The sequence below is a fragment of the Mesoplodon mirus genome, assembly GCF_964341445.2.
Source record: "Mesoplodon mirus genome assembly, contig: SUPER_14_unloc_5, whole genome shotgun sequence".
NCBI classification, from domain to species: domain Eukaryota; kingdom Metazoa; phylum Chordata; class Mammalia; order Artiodactyla; family Ziphiidae; genus Mesoplodon; species Mesoplodon mirus.
The window spans coordinates 152,032-175,000 of NW_028295698.1; positions in this window are offsets into that span (position 1 = coordinate 152,032).

Sequence of the window (22,969 nt, forward strand, 5' to 3'; positions counted from 1 at the left end):
TCAGGCAACTCCAAGGGTTTCTTTGTCTTCCAGGAGACAGCGACACCCTTGTTCACTTGTACCTGCATGTAGTATATTTTCATGCCCCTTTCCTCTTTGTCTGGGTGCAGATAGTTCTTACAGGGTGAAGAGGGTGAGGAGGAGACACAGTGTGATGGGGAAGCGGTCTCTCCTTCTTCCTGATCCTGGGCTAGGGGTGGTCTAGGCTGGGCAGTGTCTCGATGAAATCTCCGGATTCCTGAAAAAGGAAATTAAAATCATAATAACATGCATGGGCCATGCCGGAAGCTGAGGGAGCAGGTGTGGTAGACGAGAGAGGGACATTGGCACGACATAGCAATGTCGTGAGCTTGGTGTCCGTTGGCCGTAGGACGGAGTGGTGTATCTGGTGTCATCTGTGGGCTTTTCATGTGCGTGGGGGGGTATACTGGAGCGGTGTCTGTATACAGGGGTGTGGAGTATGGTGGTGAGGGCTGTAGTATGTGAGGGATGCGGCTGGATGCGTGTACGATGAGGAGTGTGAGTTTGGGAATATCGGTGGTGCATTCCTTGTGGAATGGGGCTGTGGTGCAGGAGAGTACTGTGGAGCACGTGCTTGGGGTTGATGTGCACTGAGAAGGGCTGTGCCTGGAGGGCGCGTGTATGTGTGAGCTGTGTGCACCTGAGCTGGATGGTCCTGCTCTCAGGCTGGAGGTGTATGATGCAGAACTCTGTCCTTCTCTGGAAGCAAAGGCAAAGACAAAGCCTACATTTTCCTCTGAAGATGCTTAATCTGGTCCCTCTTCCCTCCACCTCAAGCCCAGACCGTTCCGGCCCCTGCTCCTTGACTTCCCCACCATGGTAGTAGCAGTATTCACACACACACCCCCAGACTCAGCTGGCATCCACGCCCTCGGAACAGCTCAGCCATCCTGCCCAGGCTCCTCCACAGAGCCCTCATCACCTCTGATGACCCTGGATTTCCTCTCAGCCTCCCTGGGATCTGTGTGCCTCCTGCTTCACAGCCAAGCACCCCGTCACCTGAGGAGCCCCACGCCCTTACCAGCGTAGCTGAGCTTGCGCAGAGTAGAAGTACAGAAGAAGTATTTAGAGGCAGAGGAGACCTCCACTGCCCCTGGGCTGCAGCCTTGGGCCACCACAGTGGATCCAAGCCGAGGGGGATCCTCTTGTGACTTCGAGATTCCTGAGGGAGGAATGAAAGGCTCAGGGTGGGTTCATCAGTCCTCTGTCCACAAATATTTACTGAGTGTGTGACACGTGTCAGGTGCAGTGAATACACACAGTTGAGAGTGTGGTTCCCAGTGGATCCTCCAGGATTTAATTCCAATCAATACTTATTCTCTCACTGTCTAGTTGGTAATGTAGGCCTCGGTGGTGACTGTGAGTGTGTGGGAAGAGTGAGTGATGTGTATCAGTTAAGTCTGTGGTAAGTGTGGGGTTGGCATGGGGAGCACAGTGCAGACGTGTCTATCTGTGTCTGTGGCCTTTGTGTGCATGGTTTCTGTTCACAAGTCAGGAATTCTGGGACATGTAACGTTTCCTCATTACATGGTGTGGCTTGTATTTATGGTGTGTGTTCATTCATTCATTCACCAAGATTCAGTAAGCAGCTACTCGTGTGTATCCGGCACTCTTCCATTGTTGTAGTCTTTGGTAACGCTGCACATTCTAGTAGGGGAAGACACACACTAAACAAAACTACAATAAATATATAATACATCAGCTGGTGGTAAGTATATAAGGGTTGCCAGACTTAGCGAACAAGAATACAAGGCACCCAGTTAAATTTCAGTTTCAGATAAACCCAGAATAATCTTTTAGTGTAAGTATTCCCATGCAGTATTTGGCCTGACTTAGTTTTAGTGTAAGTATAGCCCATACAATATGTGGGACATACGGATACTGAAAAATTACTTGTTGTTTATCTGGAATTCAAATTGAACTGGATAGCCCATATTTTCTCTGGCAATCCTGACATGGGTTACTGAGACTGTGGTTTACTGTGGTTTGTACAAAGCGGGTCTGGCATTATGCAAGAATGTGTTATAAGTGTGGTGTGTATGACACGTGACTGGTTCTTATAGAGGTATTTAGAGATGGCTGAAGTTAGCTGTGTTTGTGCAAGAGTTGAGGAGATACATGTATATAGTGTGTGTGTGTGTGTGTGTCCTATATATATAGTGTGTGTGTCTATATACATATCTCATCTCCAGCGTTTGGTGTTGGAGGAGAGGATTGTGATACAGGTGGGTTGTATGAGAATGTAGTACAGGAGGGATGCGTGTATATACCTCCATGTGCTCTGTGTGGTTTACTAAAGAAGTTATATGTGGGGTGTGTGATATTTTTGCTGTATCAGAGTGTACATGGGTGTATGAGTTACTGTCTCATAAAACACCCCTAACAAGAATTCTGTATACACTCTTACGTACACCGAGTGTCAGCCAGGTCCACGCAGGGTGACAAGAACTTTACCACGCAGACTTTATATCTGGTAAGCACTCTACCCCCATTCATCTCGCTCTTCTCTGCACTACCACACACACACACACACACACACACACACACACACACTCACACACACACAGGAACATAGGGCAAAATATTCTGAATGGTCAGGGGCAGTCATTGCCTTCCCCAGTCTGTCCCAGCCACTGCCTGGAAATCTGCCTGCTGTCTAGAGCTCCATTCCCAGGGCCCATCCTACAGTCTCCAGGGCCCTGGGCCTGGTAGGAGCTACTGGGCTCTAATCTGGGGCAGAGTCCTCTAGCTGGAGCTCTGGGGTGACCACCCCTCTCCCAGGGCAAGCTACTCGCCTACATTTAATGCACGCAGGCACCACGTGGCCCGTGGCTCTCAGAGCTCCCCGTAGGACACTGAGGCCATTTCTCACCCCCGCTCACGCGGTCTCAGTCTCTGGAAAACCCTTCCCTTCCCTTGATCTCCTTTGGGAAATTCTTCCTGTTGAAGGAATAAAACCTCCTTGCTTTCAATATGACACCATCCCTAGACAAACAATCTTCTTTCAAAGTGCATTCCACTTGTCAAGATATTTTTCAACAGGGCCTTCAACTCATGGGGCTTCTGTTTCCACTTTGGTAAAAGAGGCCAAGCAACTCATGGGTCTCTCTCAGCATCCTTGCATCCTTCACATCCCCCACCTCATGATCCCTAGGAAAGATCCAAGAGCATAAGAGAGAAATCGGGGACTGAGAAAAGCTGCACCTCTAGGTCTGTGCAAGCAGGATGCAGCCTGCTGTGAGTCCGACAAAGCTCCAGGCCCGGCTGCCCCAGGAGAGAGTCCTCAGACCAGCGGAGCTGACCTCCCATCTCCCAGGGGGCATCTGGCCGTTCTGTGCCGTCTCACACCACAGGGACCCTCTGGATAGATACGGCAGCATCAGTGAGACAAGGTCTCTCGCTCCCTGCTTCACAGGTGACACGTTCTCAGTCCCCCGCTTCCTAGAGAAGCTTCAGTTTGGCAGAAACCCATGTGCCCCAGACAAGTTGCCCCCCACATACCTCCTCCGTTCTCGGCAGTTTCCTGGGCCTCTTCATTTTCCAGATGTTTCCTCTTTTGTTGCCGTTCCATTGTACCAACTAGAAGTCTCCCTTAGAAGATGCCTCAAGAGATGTCCAACTCCTCCTCTTCCCTACAGGTTGGCCCTTCTTGGCTCTTGGGCAATCCGTGAAATGATTCAATACAAAGAAAAATAGTAAAGTCTCCTAAATGGCTGAAAAACTTGTACCACTTGGTGAACCAGCAGTAGTGCCTAGTGCTCACCAGGGCTGTTATGTTTGCAAGGTTGCCAGGCTCACAGTGGAATTCTGTGACCTCAGTGATGACATCAGAGCATTCGGTGGACCTAGGTTGAGCACAGTGTCTGCAATAGCACAGGCCCCATTTTCAAGAACAATTCCTTTTTCCCAGCCGAAGCTTTCCCGTGAAAGGGAAAGGTTCCTACCATATCTATTATAAATTGTATCATACCATGTCTATTATAAAATTCACATTTTGATTGGAGATCTTTTCATGTCTTTTCTAGAGAGATTTAATATGAATGTTTTAAATGGTCTCCAGTTTCCCTGTGGATTATTGACATTTTAAACTCTGCACTTCAATTTTCCCTCAATACGTGTAATTTTGTCACGGCTATTTCTGTACTTAAAGATGAGGAACTATATAATTGATTTCTTCATTTTTTCCCCATCTCTTTCCAAGGTACTGCATTTGATTGTGTCTTGCGACTGAGTGAAAAATGCTAGTCCTTGAGTCAGGACATTGGGCCCTTTAGCAAGTAACTCAACCTATCTGGGCTTCAGCTTCTGTATGTGCGATCAAGAGGCTTGGACTAGCTGACTTTTCAAATGCTGTGTTTCTTTGATTCACTCTCACTTACTGATCTGCTCCTTAAGAAGAGGGTCTGTTCTCATAAAGTAACAACAGTCTTTCGTACTCAGTTTGTTAGTTATATTGCCTTCTACATATGCTTAGCTCTAAATAATTTATACGGCTCTTGTGACAAATTTTAGATCTTCTTTTTTTCTTATTTTCTTTTATAGTTTCTAATTTGTTATCGCCAGTGTAGAGGAGCCTGATTGACTTTTAAAATTTATTGATCTTGTATGTGTGTGCCTTGTTGAACCGTCTTATTAGTTCCTGCTAGTTTATCTGTGGGTTCTTTTGGGTCTCCTAGATAAATGAGCATATTAAATGTAAATAATGTGTTCTTTGGATAAAGTTTATTTTCTTGCATCTCTATATATAGAAGCAATATGTTGAATTGATTTAAATATTTAAATACTTACATACCTGTTATCACAATCTAACATTGTTTATCTTATTTTCTTTCAATCAATATTATGTTTTCAAGATTTATCCACGTGAATCCATAGAGATCTAGGTCTTTGATTTTTGACTGTTTGATATTATGTGATCACATGCATATAGCATCATTTATTTTCCATTCAAGCATTATTGGACAATTGGATTGTTTCCCTCCCTTCTCTAGAACAAACAACATTTCCTAGAATATCCCTGAAGATGTCTGACAGTCGAGAAGGGCCAGGCTGCCCGAAGGATTGCTACTTGCTTTTAGCCACCTTCCAACAGGCCGTCTCCAGCCAGCAATTTGAAGCACAGCTGAAATGAGAACTGCCCCAAATGTGAAGATCTTAGGAGCTTCCTAGAAGGTGGGAGGTTAATGATAGGCATCCTGCTGGGATCCCAGGGGAGTCTGAGCTGGCCTGAAGCTCATCTTCCTCCTCCACCTCTCAAGAGAAATGTGGAGGAAAGAAGACTTCAAAAACTGTGAGCAGGCAGAGGGAGAGATATTGGGGGCCGAAGCTGTAACTGAGGTCTTGGAGTGGGCTGTGAGCACGCAGAGCCTCTCGAGAGCCAGGCTCTGCCTTCTGAGAACTTCTCCCCTAAGGCTGCTCATAATTCACGTGATACCAGCCATATAGAGCCGACTTGGCCCACACTGTCACAGAAAGCCTTATCAGAATCTCTTCTTCTTCATACACTCTTGTGTCTGTTAATTGGTTATTGCCTTTGGTACTCCAGTGATGTGAACCACAGTCGCCAGGGGATGGAGGACACTAGTGACCCATCTTGCTCTGTGGCCTCAGTCCACAGCTGGAGGGTAAGGGAAGAGGCCAAATGAAGGTCAAGAAGGAAAGATGGAGTTTGAAGAGAAGACCTGAGTTAAGGGTGTCTTCTCAAGTCTTGATGACTGAAATGTAGCTCCAGTACCTGAAGTCCTGCTTTTTCTCAAGGCTGACCGAGGGGCTGGGTGCACTCAGTGAAGGAACCGTATACACTTAGTATTTCCTTGCTTGCTCACACTTGCCCTCCTCTGATACACCCTCTGCAAGACTGATCTTCCCCTGAAACAACTTTCCACCTGCTACTGTCATCTCAGGAACATTTGCTTCCCCTTCCTAGTGTCCCCCTAGAATGCCATTGCAGCCAATTCATAATTTGATAATCATGCTGCTTACCATATTCTCAGCAACTTCTGAGAAATTTTATTCACTTTATTCCATAGTCTTCACCCATCAATAATCTTCCTTAACTTCCTAGCTGCAGGTTAACCCATTCGGAATCATTTCTTTTGCTTTCTCTTCTTTGGCAAATCCTTTCTATCTTTTAAGGTCTTTTTCTTGTCTCTCTACCATCCTGCCTTCCTGAACTTCTTTTTTTTTCGTTTAAGTAACCTTTCAATCTCCTTCCCCAATTTCCTCATAAACATTGAGAGTTTATTCCTCACACGTTAGACAGCGGTTTATGAATGGCCAGGCATAATGGACTCAGAATGAGTTGGCACCCCCGAGGTACCTGTCTTGCTGGGGAGCCACAGGTGAAGGGCTGTCTGCTGGACACATGTTTGCATGGAGTCAGGCTGAGTGGCCTCAGGGTGTTTGCTCTGCACTTGTGTGTGTTTCTCCCTAGTTGGTTTCCTTGTCCAGCCACCTGTGACCTCCCTCCATCGAGCCCAGGGAATCCTTCTCATCACAGGGGTAGGATGTTTGTCTCATTTTCCATCACATCCTTTCCCCAAAGTTTGGTTGTGAGTTGTTCCCATTCCAAAGACCTTTCCTCTTTGAAGAGAAAAGAGAAAATCTTGTCTCTCCTTTTCTCTCACTTCACTTCTGCTCTATTATCTCCTCCGTCCAGAATGGCCCACTGACTCACATGGGTGTAGATCCAAAGATGGCAAGAAATGCCAGCAATTCTGAGATAATAATACGGATGGATCAGGAAAACTTGAAAACCTTTATCCCGCCACATTAAAAAAAATTGCACTTCCAGTGTATTCAGAGTCTCAGTGTAGAAACACAAATGATAGAGAAATTGAATTACACTCAAGTTTTTCTTTCCTCCTTTCCTGATTTATTCTAATCCTCCAAGTTAACATGATGAACTCTTTGTTGTGTAAAGTTTCAGACATTTTCTACCCATGCACACTTTTCTTCTTTTCACATTAGAGTGTGAACTAGGTCACTTTCAACATGCTGTGATTCTGTGATTCACTGTCTCCCACCGAGTCATCCACGGATAGTCATCTGTTTCACGGAGAACTATTTCCAATAGCTAATAGCCAATGTCTGTGGAGTGCTTACTCTGTGTCGGTTTCTTGTAAGTACTTTACAGATCATTTGTACAGCGTACCCATGGACCAGGTACAATTATGACCCCCAAGTGACAGATAAGTGCAGATAAGTACAAATAAATACAGAGGCCAAGTGACTTGCCCAAGACACTGGAGCAAATCAAAATCCATGCCTCTGTAATCATTTTGCTCTATTGCCTCTGTCTGGGAGGCTTAATGATTTGGCAACTAAAACCTTAAATATCATGTTCCATTTTTATATCTGTGACACAAGCGTGGGGCTGTGATACGGGGTAACTAACCTGACTACTTTTGAAAACCCTTATGCACCTGGATGAAAGTAAGCCAGGGACTGCAAGCCATAGATTTAAGGTTTCCTACCAACTTTTAAAAATAGCTTCTTGAATGCAATTTATGTAGTGTCAAGTCTAGGATGTAGTCCAAATAGTAACAGAAAAATGGAGATATGTAGAAAAATACTTAAAGTTGACAAGTATTGGGAGTGTAGTATTTTTGGGGCCAGCGTGTAGACCACAGGAAATCTTGCTGTTTCCATCCCAAAGGGAAGAGCCCTACGTTGCAACTGCCAAGGTCCCTGGGACAGCAAGTGTGCTCACTGCTTAGTAAAGAAGCATCCTCAGTTTGATAGAATCATATGGGAGCCTTACATTTGGTTAGCAGTTCTACATTCTTGATGTAATAATATTTTCAGGGTGTGGGAGGGTATCAAGCTCTGAAAATACCCTTGGAGAGATCTGCTTATTAAGTTTGGCTTTTTCAGTCTCCCTACTACTTCTTTACTAAACACCAGGCGGTTTCCTTCACTTTTCAGAACCATATTGTTTTTCCCTTCTCTAATGAACTTTGAAATACTTTTGGATGAGCTATTGAGATTGGGAAAAAATAAACATCTCTTTAAAATAAGGAAGATAATAACAATGACAAGTAGAAAAAGCTCTAAAACAGAGAATATCCTCCATTCTAGCCACTGACTGGGAGTGGAAGGTTCGTGCTCGCTGTCCAGGACGTAGAAATAAAAGCTGAGGAGGCGCTGAGGCGTCTCCTGGATCTCTATGAGCCTCCATCATTTCTGCTGAGTAGGGTTGACAGATAAAATATAGACTGTTTAGTTAAATATGAATGTTTGAAAAACAACGAGTACATTTTGAAGATAAGTATGCCCCAAATAGTTCATAGGATCTACTTATACTAAAAATAATGACTTATTATTCATGTGAAGTTCAAGTTTAACTGGGTATCCTGTATTTTTATGTCCTAAATCTGACAGCCCTACTGATGATCCACAATGGAGGCAGTTGAGGAACGGTACATGCTGGCTCTCGGACAGTCAGAAATGGCTTCAGCAGATCCAGGTACAGTATGAAATTCTTTTTGGATGTAGCTCAGAAGCCATGGCCAGCCCTTGACTGCAAGTACTGCCTCGGGTTTCCCTGAGGTGGGGTAAACCTTCCTCTTAATGGCCTTTTGGTAAGTCTGGAAGACCATATCCAAGGGGAGCCCCAAAGTCAGTTTCATCCTCACAACCATGTTTCCAATTCCTGGAATTGGCTGCATGTGACTCACAAGAGCTGAGGAGGTTTGTGGAAGTTGGGAGTGTCATAGCTTGAACCCTTTGTAGGTAAAGTTTTGCTGTTGTGAGAGTTTTAACAGGAGCAATGTGAAAGACTCCAAGTCCCCAGGTAGATAGAAATAATCCTGTTCTACCTGTGTGTATGTGACAAGTCTCTAATAGTTCAGAGAGCAAGTATCTGGTCTTAGAAAGACTGATCCAAGCTTGGATGTTTCTGGTGACAAGGCAAGGTCCTGAGTTTCAAGTTCACCTTTTATGGTTGAGGAGACAATAAGGTGGTCAGAAGGGAAATCATGGAGGAGACCTTGGCTTCATCCATCGTGCAGGCTTGTATATGTGGTTCTATGCAGATTGTGTTTCAAAGGTGGAGCTTGTTTACAACTATGAACATTCTCCGATGTGCTTTTTGGACCTTCATTCCCAGAGCGAGAGCAGTGCCGAGGCTCTAGAAATGCCATGGATATTCTGAGCTGTCAGTGGCATTTCCCCGGTACTGTTCCCTTGGTGCCGCTCCTTGAAATGTCCAAAGGGATTATCATGTGTCTTGTGGAGGGTCCTAGCATTGTGAAAGGAAGCTGTTGCACCTGGCTCAGAGGATTTCGGATGTGGTGGGAGGAGGAGTAGTACTACGACTATAAATTGTATCACAGCATATTGATTCCATCTTTAGAGTGGGGTTGGGGGGTTATGAAGGGGGGCTTTTATTGTCCTTTTATACATTGTACCCTTGAAACTAATTCAATTTTTAAAAATTAATTAATTTATTTGGGGCTGCATTGGGTCTTTGTCGCTGCTAGCGGGCGTTCTCTAGTTGCAGTGAGCAGGGGCTCCTCTTGGCTGTGGTGCACGGGCTTCTCATTGCAGTGGCTTCTCTTGTTGCAGAGCATGGTCTCTAGGCACGCAGGCTTCCGTAGTTGTGGCACGTGGGCTCGGTTGATGTGGCACACGGGCTCTAGAGCGCAGGCTCAGTAGTTGTGGCGCGCAGGCTTAGTTACTCCGTGGCACGTGGGATGTTCCCAGACCAGGGCTCGAACCCATGACCCCTGCATTCGCAGGCATATTCTTAACCACTGCTCCACCAGGGAAGCCCGATAATTCAGTTTTTTATAAAGAGAAGATTCCTAATATTATTCCAAAATTTTAAAAATATGTAGTTGGATAACACTATGAAAAATTAACTGATATATTCTTTTATTATTTCTCTTTGCTCCCTGGATCTTTTTCCCCATCCAGTCAGCTAGGCACTGTGAGTTCACTGCATTAGGAAGGTAAAGACTCAGCAGAAATGAGGGAGAAAAACAGAAAAGTCTCAGCTTTGGAATGTTCACAACGGAGGCCACAGTAGAACAGGTGAGAATTCTGTGAACCAAAAATAAATGTCGTCTCAAATGCAAAAAAGTATTCTCTGCACTGGGAGGCAGGAGAGGGAGGGAGGGAAGGACTGAAGGAGAGAGATCAGTGTGGCCAGGGACATGGAGACTGTGCTTAAGGACGATATGCCCAGGAAGAGAATCAGAATCTGGAGAAGATTCAGCCTGCACGTGATCATTGCCTCCAGCCAGCACCCTCATCTCAGACGTTGGGAAATTCAGAGAGAGAGTGGGAGTACGTCAGGAGGGCCACGCGCATAGTCTGTGTGGCAGGGGTTGTGGCCGTTCCCTATTTGTGAGGAGTCCCCAGCAATTTGCAGGCCTCTTCTGGAAAATGCTGGCGGACGTCTCTAGTGCTTATGTGAAAGCTTGTTCACAAACCTTGAAAGATACAGATGTAGATGACAGATAGATGCATAGCTAGAAAAATGTCATTAAATAAAAGCTCCAGGAAAGGTTTGGAAAATGGCCTTTATTGCATAGGACGCTTCTATTGTCATATGATGTTAGACTGAGTGCCGGTCCCTTCATCCTCCTTCAGACCACGGCATTCTGTCTGCTACTCTCCCGAGGGTCCTTTCTTCTCCCTGGAAGGGATAAAACAAATGAGGTAGAACAGGAAGAGACAAGAAGCACTCCAAGCTCTGCTGGTCAGGGTTACCCTCCAGCATTGCCTTAATGCTCAGAGCCACACACACCACAGTGAGCTTGGCTCCAGATCAACTACCACGCAACGAAGGTTCTGGAACATTTCCATATCTCGGGGGACCTCATTTCCACGTGACTCTCTTTCATATTCCCCTTTGTCACAGAAGGCTAGGTCCAGTGGTCCGGGTGAGATCTCGGCTCAGGCCCAAGGCTCTCAGACCTCAAAGTTCTGGTCCTGCAAGGGCCCCTGTCCTCTCTTGAGACCACTCCTGGCTCTCTCTGCCGAGAAGGAGCTGCTGGCAGTACGTCCTCTAAGAGTTGAGGTCCATCGTGCAGACCCTGAGAAAACTCCTAGGAAAAGGCTCCACCTTCTTGTTTACGTCAACAGAGGTCAATGCCTTTGTTAGTGCTGGGTGTGTCCCATTTGATGCAACTGCAGAGCCATTAGGTAAACCAGCACATGTGTGCGGCCCCTTCCCTTAGACTCCTCTGGGCCCTCGTGACATAGGCTCAGAAGACTGCCAGCCTCAAGCCTTACCTCTTCCAAGGGACGGCCACACCGTCTTCCAGGATCTTCTGTCCCATGAATCTCAGTTGCTGTTTGGAACTCAAAGGAGAGAAAAGACCCTGCCTGCGGGGTCTCTTTGGGCTGGGGCCTTCCCCCGTGGGCTGCTCTCCCTCATTCTCCTTTTCTTCTTGCTTCTCTACCTCCTTCTCCTCCTCCTCCTCCTCCTCCTCCTCGTCCTCGTTCTCCTCCTCCTCCTCCTCGTCCTCTTCCTCAGGGGTGCTCTCGGATTCCACATTGCCCATCCGCTGGGCCATGGTGAGATGAAAGGCACGGCAGCTGAAGCCCTGCAGGATGCCGCCCTTCACGTGCTGCTGGAGGATCTCCAAGGTGGGGGAGACCCGGCAGCAGGCCATGCACCTGAAGCCGGTCTCCATGGTCAGCATCCAGTCCGCTGTCTTGGCGCTGGGTCTCTCCTCGACGGCAGGTGGCCCTGATGGGCTGCCTGGCTCTGCCCTTTCCTCATACTCTTTCTCCTCCCCAGTGGGCTCACTGTCAGACAGGAGGCTTTCGGTGCACACATCAGAAGAGGGGTCAGTGGCTACTGCGCACACATCCTCAGGAAGGGTCACTTCTATCCTCAGCTGCTTTTCAGGCAACTCCAAGGGTTTCTTTGTCTTCCAGGAGACAGCGACACCCTTGTTCACTTGTACCTGCATGTAGTATATTTTCATGCCCCTTTCCTCTTTGTCTGGGTGCAGATAGTTCTTACAGGGTGAAGAGGGTGAGGAGGAGACACAGTGTGATGGGGAAGCGGTCTCTCCTTCTTCCTGATCCTGGGCTAGGGGTGGTCTAGGCTGGGCAGTGTCTCGATGAAATCTCCGGATTCCTGAAAAAGGAAATTAAAATCATAATAACATGCATGGGCCATGCCGGAAGCTGAGGGAGCAGGTGTGGTAGACGAGAGAGGGACATTGGCACGACATAGCAATGTCGTGAGCTTGGTGTCCGTTGGCCGTAGGACGGAGTGGTGTATCTGGTGTCATCTGTGGGCTTTTCATGTGCGTGGGGGGGTATACTGGAGCGGTGTCTGTATACAGGGGTGTGGAGTATGGTGGTGAGGGCTGTAGTATGTGAGGGATGCGGCTGGATGCGTGTACGATGAGGAGTGTGAGTTTGGGAATATCGGTGGTGCATTCCTTGTGGAATGGGGCTGTGGTGCAGGAGAGTACTGTGGAGCACGTGCTTGGGGTTGATGTGCACTGAGAAGGGCTGTGCCTGGAGGGCGCGTGTATGTGTGAGCTGTGTGCACCTGAGCTGGATGGTCCTGCTCTCAGGCTGGAGGTGTATGATGCAGAACTCTGTCCTTCTCTGGAAGCAAAGGCAAAGACAAAGCCTACATTTTCCTCTGAAGATGCTTAATCTGGTCCCTCTTCCCTCCACCTCAAGCCCAGACCGTTCCGGCCCCTGCTCCTTGACTTCCCCACCATGGTAGTAGCAGTATTCACACACACACCCCCAGACTCAGCTGGCATCCACGCCCTCGGAACAGCTCAGCCATCCTGCCCAGGCTCCTCTACAGAGCCCTCATCACCTCTGATGACCCTGGATTTCCTCTCAGCCTCCCTGGGATCTGTGTGCCTCCTGCTTCACAGCCAAGAACCCCGTCACCTGAGGAGCCCCACGCCCTTACCAGCGTAGCTGAGCTTGCGCAGAGTAGAAGTACAGAAGAAGTATTTAGAGGCAGAGGAGACCTCCACTGCCCCTGGGCTGCAGCCTTGGGCCACCACAGTGGATCCAAGCCGAGGGGGATCCTCTTGTGACTTCGAGATTCCTGAGGGAGGAATGAAAGGCTCAGGGTGGGTTCATCAGTCCTCTGTCCACAAATATTTACTGAGTGTGTGACACGTGTCAGGTGCAGTGAATACACACAGTTGAGAGTGTGGTTCCCAGTGGATCCTCCAGGATTTAATTCCAATCAATACTTATTCTCTCACTGCCTAGTTGGTAATGTAGGCCTCGGTGGTGACTGTGAGTGTGTGGGAAGAGTGAGTGATGTGTATCAGTTAAGTCTGTGGTAAGTGTGGGGTTGGCATGGGGAGCACAGTGCAGACGTGTCTATCTGTGTCTGTGGCCTTTGTGTGCATGGTTTCTGTTCACAAGTCAGGAATTCTGGGACATGTAACGTTTCCTCATTACATGGTGTGGCTTGTATTTATGGTGTGTGTTCATTCATTCATTCACCAAGATTCAGTAAGCAGCTACTCCTGTGTATCCGGCACTCTTCCATTGTTGTAGTCTTTGGTAACGCTGCACATTCTAGTAGGGGAAGACACACACTAAACAAAACTACAATAAATATATAATACATCAGCTGGTGGTAAGTATATAAGGGTTGCCAGACTTAGCGAACAAGAATACAAGGCACCCAGTTAAATTTCAGTTTCAGATAAACCCAGAATAATCTTTTAGTGTAAGTATTCCCATGCAGTATTGGGCCTGACTTAGTTTTAGTGTAAGTATAGCCCATACAATATGTGGGACATACGGATACTGAAAAATTACTTGTTGTTTATCTGGAATTCAAATTGAACTGGATAGCCCATATTTTCTCTGGCAATCCTGACATGGGTTACTGAGACTGTGGTTTACTGTGGTTTGTACAAAGCGGGTCTGGCATTACGCAAGAATGTGTTATAAGTGTGGTGTGTATGACACGTGACTGGTTCTTATAGAGGTATTTAGAGATGGCTGAAGTTAGCTGTGTTTGTGCAAGAGTTGAGGAGATACATGTATATAGTGTGTGTGTGTGTGTGTGTCCTATATATATAGTGTGTGTGTCTATATACATATCTCATCTCCAGCGTTTGGTGTTGGAGGAGAGGATTGTGATACAGGTGGGTTGTATGAGAATGTAGTACAGGAGGGATGCGTGTATATACCTCCATGTGCTCTGTGTGGTTTACTAAAGAAGTTATATGTGGGGTGTGTGATATTTTTGCTGTATCAGAGTGTACATGGGTGTATGAGTTACTGTCTCATAAAACACCCCTAACAAGAATTCTGTATACACTCTTACGTACACCGAGTGTCAGCCAGGTCCAGGCAGGGTGACAAGAACTTTACCACGCAGACTTTATATCTGGTAAGCACTCTACCCCCATTCATCTCGCTCTTCTCTGCACTACCACACACACACACACACACACACACACACACACACACACACACACTCACACACACACACACAGGAACATAGGGCAAAATATTCTGAATGGTCAGGGGCAGTCATTGCCTTCCCCAGCCTGTCCCAGCCACTGCCTGGAAATCTGCCTGCTGTCTAGAGCTCCATTCCCAGGGCCCATCCTACAGTCTCCAGGGCCCTGGGCCTGGTAGGAGCTACTGGGCTCTAATCTGGGGCAGAGGCCTCTAGCTGGAGCTCTGGGGTGACCACCCCTCTCCCAGGGCAAGCTCCTCGCCTACATTTAATGCACGCAGGCACCACGTGGCCCGTGGCTCTCAGAGCTCCCCGCAGGACCCTGAGGCCATTTCTCACCCCCGCTCACGCGGTCTCAGTCTCTGGAAAACCCTTCCCTTCCCTTGATCTCCTTTGGGAAATTCTTCTTGTTGAAGGAATAAAACCTCCTTGCTTTCAATATGACACCATCCCTAGACAAACAATCTTCTTTCAAAGTGCATTCCACTTGTCAAGATATTTTTCAACAGGGCCTTCAACTCATGGGGCTTCTCTTTCCACTTTGGTAAAAGAGGCCAAGCAACTCATGGGTCTCTCTCAGCATCCTTGCATCCTTCACATCCCCCACCTCATGACCCCTAGGAAAGATCCAAGAGCATAAGAGAGAAATCGGGGACTGAGAAAAGCTGCACCTCTAGGTCTGTGCAAGCAGGATGCAGCCTGCTGTGAGTCCGACAAAGCTCCAGGCCCGGCTGCCCCAGGAGAGAGTCCTCAGACCAGCGGAGCTGACCTCCCATCTCCCAGGGGGCATCTGGCCGTTCTGTGCCGTCTCACACCACAGGGACCCTCCGGATAGATACGGCAGCATCAGTGAGACAAGGTCTCTCGCTCCCTGCTTCACAGGTGACACGTTCTCAGTCCCCCGCTTCCTAGAGAAGCTTCAGTTTGGCAGAAACCCATGTGCCCCAGACAAGTTGCCCCCCACATACCTCCTCCGTTCTCGGCAGTTTCCTGGGACTCTTCATTTTCCAGATGTTTCCTCTTTTGTCGCCGTTCCATCGTACCAACTAGAAGTCTCCCTTAGAAGATGCCTCAAGAGATGTCCAACTCCTCCTCTTCCCTACAGGTTGGCCCTTCTTGGCTCTTGGGCAATCCGTTGAAATGATTCAATACAAACAAAAATAGTCAAGTCTCCTAAATGGCTGAAAAACTTGTACCACTTGGTGAACCAGCAGTAGTGCCTAGTGCTCACCAGGGCTGTTATGTTTGCAAGGTTGCCAGGCTCACAGTGGAATTCTGTGACCTCAGTGATGACATCAGAGCATTCGGTGGACCTAGGTTGAGCACAGTGTCTGCAATAGCACAGGCCCCATTTTCAAGAACAATTCCTTTTTCCCAGCCGAAGCTTTCCCGTGAAAGGGAAAGGTTCCTACCATATCTATTATAAATTGTATCATACCATGTCTATTATAAAATTCACATTTTGATTGGAGATCTTTTAATGTCTTTTCTAGAGAGATTTAATATGAATGTTTTAAATGGTCTCCAGTTTCCCTGTGGATTATTGACATTTTAAACTCTGCACTTCAATTTTCCCTCAATACGTGTAATTTTGTCACGGCTATTTCTGTACTTAAAGATGAGGAGCTATATAATTGATTTCTTCATTTTTTCCCCATCTCTTTCCAAGGTACTGCATTTGATTGTGTCTTGCGACTGAGTGAAAAATGCTAGTCCTTGAGTCAGGACATTGGGCCCTTTAGCAAGTAACTCAACCTATCTGGGCTTCAGCTTCTGTATGTGCGATCAAGAGGCTTGGACTAGCTGACTTTTCAAATGCTGTGTTTCTTTGATTCACTCTCACTTACTGATCTGCTCCTTAAGAAGAGGGTCTGTTCTCATAAAGTAACAACAGTCTTTCGTACTCAGTTTGTTAGTTATATTGCCTTCTACGTATGCTTAGCTCTAAATAATTTATACGGCTCTTGTGACAATTTTTAGATCTTCTTTTTTTCTTATTTTCTTTTATAGTTTCTAATTTGTTATCGCCAGTGTAGAGGAGCCTGATTGACTTTTAAAATTTATTGATCTTGTATGTGTGTGCCTTGTTGAACCGTCTTATTAGTTCCTGCTAGTTTATCTGTGGGTTCTTTTGGGTCTCCTAGATAAATGAGCATATTAAATGTAAATAATGTGTTCTTTGGATAAAGTTTATTTTCTTGCATCTCTATATATAGAAGCAATATGTTGAATTGATTTAAATATTTAAATACTTACATACCTGTTATCACAATCTAACATTGTTTATCTTATTTTCTTTCAATCAATATTATGTTTTCAAGATTTATCCACGTGAATCCATAGAGATCTAGGTCTTTGATTTTTGACTGTTTGATATTATGTGATCACATGCATATAGCATCATTTATTTTCCATTCAAGCATTATTGGACAATTGGATTGTTTCCCTCCCTTCTCTAGAACAAACAACATTTCCTAGAATATCCCTGAAGATGTCTGACAGTCGAGAAGGGCCAGGCTGCCCGAAGGATTGCTACTTGCTTTTAGCCACCTTCCAACAGGCCGTCTCCAGCCAGCAATTTGAAGCACAGCTGAAATGAGAACTGCCCCAAATGTGAAAATCTTAGGAGCTTCCTAGAAGGTGGGAGGTTAATGATAGGCATCCTGCTGGGATCCCAGGGGAGTCTGAGCTGGCCTGAAGCTCATCTTCCTCCTCCACCTCTCAAGAGAAATGTGGAGGAAAGAAGACTTCAAAAACTGTGAGCAGGCAGAGGGAGAGATATTGGGGGCCGAAGCTGTAACTGAGGTCTTGGAGTGGGCTGTGAGCACGCAGAGCCTCTCGAGAGCCAGGCTCTGCCTTCTGAGAACTTCTCCCCTAAGGCTGCTCATAATTCACGTGATACCAGCCATATAGAGCCGACTTGGCCCACACTGTCACAGAAAGCCTTATCAGAATCTCTTCTTCTTCATACACTCTTGTGTCTGTTACTTGGTTATTGCCTTTGGTACTCCAGTGATGTGAACCACAGTCGCCAGGGGATGGAGGACACTAGTGACCCATCTTGCTCTGTGGCCTCAGTCCACAGCTGGAGGGTAAGGGAAGAGGCCAAATGAAGGTTAAGAAGGAAAGATGGAGTTTGAAGAGAAGACCTGAGTTAAGGATGTCTTCTCAAGTCTTGATGACTGAAATGTAGCTCCAGTACCTGAAGTCCTGCTTGTTCTCAAGGCTGACCGTGGGGCTGGGTGCACTCAGTGAAGGAACCGTATACACTTAGTATTTCCTTGCTTGCTCACACTTGCCCTCCTCTGATACACCCTCTGCAAGACTGATCTTCCCCTGAAACAACTTTCCACCTGCTACTGTCATCTCAGGAACATTTGTTTCACCTTCCTAGAGTCCACCTAGAATGCCATTGCAGCCAATTCATAATTTGATAATCATGCTGCTTACCATATTCTCAGCAACTTCTGAGAAATTTTATTCACTTTATTCCATAGTCTTCACCCATCAATAATCTTCCTTAACTTCCTAGCTGCAGGTTAACCCATTCGGAATCATTTCTTTTGCTTTCTCTTCTTTGGCAAATCCTTTCTATCTTTTAAGGTCTTTTTCTTGTCTCTCTACCATCCTGCCTTCCTGAACTTCTTTTTTTTTCGTTTAAGTAACCTTTCAATCTCCTTCCCCAATTTCCTCATAAACATTGAGAGTTTATTCCTCACACGTTAGACAGCGGTTTATGAATGGCCAGGCATAATGGACTCAGAATGAGTTGGCACCCCCGAGGTACCTGTCTTGCTGGGGAGCCACAGGTGAAGGGCTGTCTGCTGGACACATGTTTGCATGGAGTCAGGCTGAGTGGCCTCAGGGTGTTTGCTCTGCACTTGTGTGTGTTTCTCCCTAGTTGGTTTCCTTGTCCATCCACCTGTGACCTCCCTCCATCCAGCCCAGGGAATCCTTCTCATCACTGGGGTAGGATGTTTGTCTCATTTTCCATCACATCCTTTCCCCAAAGTTTGGTTGTGAGTTGTTCCCATTCCAAAGACCTTTCCTCTTTGAAGAGAAAAGAGAAAATCTTGTCTCTCCTTTTCTCTCACTTCACTTCTGCTCTATTATCTCCTCCGTCCAGAATGGCCCACTGACTCAGATGGGTGTAGATCCAAAGATGGCAAGAAATGCCAGCAATTCTGAGATAATAATACGGATGGATCAGGAAAACTTGAAAACCTTTATCCCGCCACATTAAAAAAAATTGCACTTCCAGTGTATTCAGAGTCTCAGTGTAGAAACACAAATGATAGAGAAATTGAATGACACTCAAGTTTTTCTTTCCTCCTTTCCTGATTTATTCTAATCCTCCAAGTTAACATGATGAACTCTTTGTTGTGTAAAGTTTCAGACATTTTCTACCCATGCACACTTTTCTTCTTTTCACATTAGAGTGTGAACTAGGTCACTTTCAACATGCTGTGATTCTGTGATTCACTGTCTCCCACCGAGTCATCCACGGATAAAGTCATCTGTTTCACGGAGAACTATTTCCAATAGCTAATAGCCAATGTCTGTGGAGTGCTTACTCTGTGTCGGTTTCTTGTAACTACTTTACAGATCATTTGTACAGCGTACCCATGTACCAGGTACAATTATGACCCCCAAGTGACAGATAAGTGCAGATAAGTACAAATAAATACAGAGGCCAAGTGACTTGCCCAAGACACTGGAGCAAATCAAAATCCATGCCTCTGTAATCATTTTGCTCTATTGCCTCTGTCTGGGAGGCTTGATGATTTGGCAACTAAAACCTTAAATATCATGTTCCATTTTTATATCTGTGACACAAGCGTGGGGCTGTGATACGGGGTAAGTAACCTGACTACTTTTGAAAACCCTTATGCACCTGGATGAAAGTAAGCCAGGGACTGCAAGCCATAGATTTAAGGTTTCCTACCAACTTTTAAAAATAGCTTCTTGAATGCAATTTATGTAGTGTCAAGTCTAGGATGTAGTCCAAATAGTAACAGAAAAATGGAGATATGTAGAAAAATACTTAAAGTTGACAAGTATTGGGAGTGTAGTATTTTTGGGGCCAGCGTGTAGACCACAGGAAAACTTGCTGTTTCCATCCCAAAGGGAAGAGCCCTACGTTGCAACTGCCAAGGTCCCTGGGACAGCAAGTGTGCTCACTGCTTAGTAAAGAAGCATCCTCAGTTTGATAGAATCATATGGGAGCCTTACATTTGGTTAGCAGTTCTACATTCTTGATGTAATAATATTTTCAGGGTGTGGGAGGGTATCAAGCTCTGAAAATACTCTTGGAGAGATCTGCTTATTAAGTTTGGCTTTTTCAGTCTCCCTACTACTTCTTTACTAAACACCAGGCGGTTTCCTTCACTTTTCAGAACCATATTGTTTTTCCCTTCTCTAATGAACTTTGAAATACTTTTGGATGAGCTATTGAGATTGGGAAAAAATAAACATCTCTTTAAAATAAGGAAGATAATAACAATGACGAGTAGAAAAAGCTCTAAAACAGAGAATATCCTCCATTCTAGCCACTGACTGGGAGTGGAAGGTTCGTGCTCGCTGTCCAGGACGTAGAAATAAAAGCTGAGGAGGCGCTGAGGCGTCTCCTGGATCTCTATGAGCCTCCATCATTTCTGCTGAGTAGGGTTGACAGATAAAATATAGACTGTTTAGTTAAATATGAATGTTTGAAAAACAACGAGTACATTTTGAAGATAAGTATGCCCCAAATAGTTCATAGGATCTACTTATACTAAAAATAATGACTTATTATTCATGTGAAGTTCAAGTTTAACTGGGTATCCTGTATTTTTATGTCCTAAATCTGACAGCCCTACTGATGATCCACAATGGAGGCAGTTGAGGAACGGTACATGCTGGCTCTCGGACAGTCAGAAATGGCTTCAGCAGATCCAGGTACAGTATGAAATTCTTTTTGGATGTAGCTCAGAAGCCATGGCCAGCCCTTGACTGCAAGTACTGCCTCGGGTTTCCCTGAGGTGGGGTAAACCTTCCTCTTAATGGCCTTTTGGTAAGTCTGGAAGACCATATCCAAGGGGAGCCCCAAAGTCAGTTTCATCCTCACAACCATGTTTCCAATTCCTGGAATTGGCTGCATGTGACTCACAAGAGCTGAGGAGGTTTGTGGAAGTTGGGAGTGTCATAGCTTGAACCCTTTGTAGGTAAAGTTTTGCTGTTGTGAGAGTTTTAACAGGAGCAATGTGAAAGACTCCAAGTCCCCAGGTAGATAGAAATAATCCTGTTCTACCTGTGTGTATGTGACAAGTCTCTAATAGTTCAGAGAGCAAGTATCTGGTCTTAGAAAGACTGATCCAAGCTTGGATGTTTCTGGTGACAAGGCAAGGTCCTGAGTTTCAAGTTCACCTTTTATGGTTGAGGAGACAATAAGGTGGTCAGAAGGGAAATCATGGAGGAGACCTTGGCTTCATCCATCGTGCAGGCTTGTATATGTGGTTCTATGCAGATTGTGTTTCAAAGGTGGAGCTTGTTTACAACTATGAACATTCTCCGATGTGCTTTTTGGACCTTCATTCCCAGAGCGAGAGCAGTGCCGAGGCTCTAGAAATGCCATGGATATTCTGAGCTGTCAGTGGCATTTCCCCGGTACTGTTCCCTTGGTGCCGCTCCTTGAAATGTCCAAAGGGATTATCATGTGTCTTGTGGCGGGTCCTAGCATTGTGAAAGGAAGCTGCTGCACCTGGCTCAGAGGATTTCGGATGTGGTGGGAGGAGGAGTAGTACTACGACTATAAATTGTATCACAGCATATCGATTCCATCTTGAGAGTGGGGTTGGGGGGTTATGAAGGGGGGCTTTTATTGTACTTTTATACATTGTACCCTTGAAACTAATTCAATTTTTAAAAATTAATTAATTTATTTGGGGCTGCATTGGGTCTTTGTCGCTGCTAGCGGGCGTTCTCTAGTTGCAGTGAGCGGGGGCTCCCCTTGGCTGTGGTGCACGGGCTTCTCATTGCAGTGGCTTCTCTTGTTGCGGAGCATGGTCTCTAGGCACGCAGGCTTCCGTAGTTGTGGCACGTGGGCTCGGTTGATGTGGCACACGGGCTCTAGAGCGCAGGCTCAGTAGTTGTGGCGCGCGGGCTTAGTTACTCCGTGGCACGTGGGATGTTCCCAGACCAGGGCTCGAACCCATGACCCCTGCATTCGCAGGCATATTCTTAACCACTGCTCCACCAGGGAAGCCCGATAATTCAGTTTTTTATAAAGAGAAGATTCCTAATATTATTCCAAAATTTTAAAAATATGTAGTTGGATAACACTATGAAAAATTAACTGATATATTCTTTTATTATTTCTCTTTGCTCCCTGGATCTTTTTCCCCATCCAGCCAGCTAGGCACTGTGAGTTCACTGCATTAGGAAGGTAAAGACTCAGCAGAAATGAGGGAGAAAAACAGAAAAGTCTCAGCTTTGGAATGTTCACAACGGAGGCCACAGTAGAACAGGTGAGAATTCTGTGAACCAAAAATAAATGTCGTCTCAAATGCAAAAAAGTATTCTCTGCACTGGGAGGCAGGAGAGGGAGGGAGGGAAGGACTGAAGGAGAGAGATCAGTGTGGCCAGGGACATGGAGACTGTGCTTAAGGACGATATGCCCAGGAAGAGAATCAGAATCTGGAGAAGATTCAGCCTGCACGTGATCATTGCCTCCAGCCAGCACCCTCATCTCAGACGTTGGGAAATTCAGAGAGAGAGTGGGAGTACGTCAGGAGGGCCACGCGCATAGTCTGTGTGGCAGGGGTTGTGGCCGTTCCCTATTTGTGAGGAGTCCCCAGCAATTTGCAGGCCTCTTCTGGAAAATGCTGGCGGACGTCTCTAGTGCTTATGTGAAAGCTTGTTCACAAACCTTGAAAGATACAGATGTAGATGACAGATAGATGCATAGATAGAAAAATGTCCTTAAATAAAAGCTCCAGGAAAGGTTTGGAAAATGCCCTTTATTGCATAGGACGCTTCTATTGTCATATGATGTTAGACTGAGTGCCGGTCCCTTCATCCTCCTTCAGACCACGGCATTCTGTCTGCTACTCTCCCGAGGGTCCTTTCTTCTCCCTGGAAGGGATAAAACAAATGAGGTAGAACAGGAAGAGACAAGAAGCACTCCAAGCTCTGCTGGTCAGGGTTACCCTCCAGCATTGCCTTAATGCTCAGAGCCACACACACCACAGTGAGCTTGGCTCCAGATCAACTACCACGCAACGAAGGTTCTGGAACATTTCCATATCTCGGGGGACCTCATTTCCACGTGACTCTCTTTCATATTCCCCTTTGTCACAGAAGGCTAGGTCCAGTGGTCCGGGTGAGATCTCGGCTCAGGCCCAAGGCTCTCAGACCTCAAAGTTCTGGTCCTGCAAGGGCCCCTGTCCTCTCTTGAGACCACTCCTGGCTCTCTCTGCCGAGAAGGAGCTGCTGGCAGTACGTCCTCTAAGAGTTGAGGTCCATCGTGCAGACCCTGAGAAAACT